The sequence below is a fragment of the Etheostoma cragini genome, chromosome 9, assembly GCF_013103735.1.
Source record: "Etheostoma cragini isolate CJK2018 chromosome 9, CSU_Ecrag_1.0, whole genome shotgun sequence".
Taxonomy (NCBI): Eukaryota; Metazoa; Chordata; class Actinopteri; order Perciformes; family Percidae; genus Etheostoma; species Etheostoma cragini.
In genome coordinates, this window is record NC_048415.1 from 1,470,696 (window position 1) to 1,471,061 (window position 366).

The following is a 366-nucleotide window of genomic DNA, read 5'->3' on the forward strand; positions in this document are numbered from 1 at the left end:
CAGCGGTGGATGCCGTCGTTGGGGCAGTTGTTGCAGCCATCGTGGGGGCAGCTGTTGCAGCTGTTGTGGGGGCAGCTGTTGCAGCTGTTGTGGGGGCAGCTGTTGGGGCAGCGGTGACAGCCATCGTGAGGGCAGCGGTGGAAGCCGTCGTTGGGGCAGTTGTTGCAGCCATCGTGTGGGCAGCTGTTGCAGTTGTTGCACAGTGTTGCAGCTGTTGGGGCAGCAGTGACAGCCATCGTGGGGGAAGCGGTGGCAGCTGTCGTTGGGGCAGCTTTTGCAGCTGTTCGGGCTGTCGTTGGGGCAGTTGTTGCAGCCGTCGTGGGGGCAGCTGTTGCACCTGTTGGGGCAGCAGTGGCAGCTGTCATT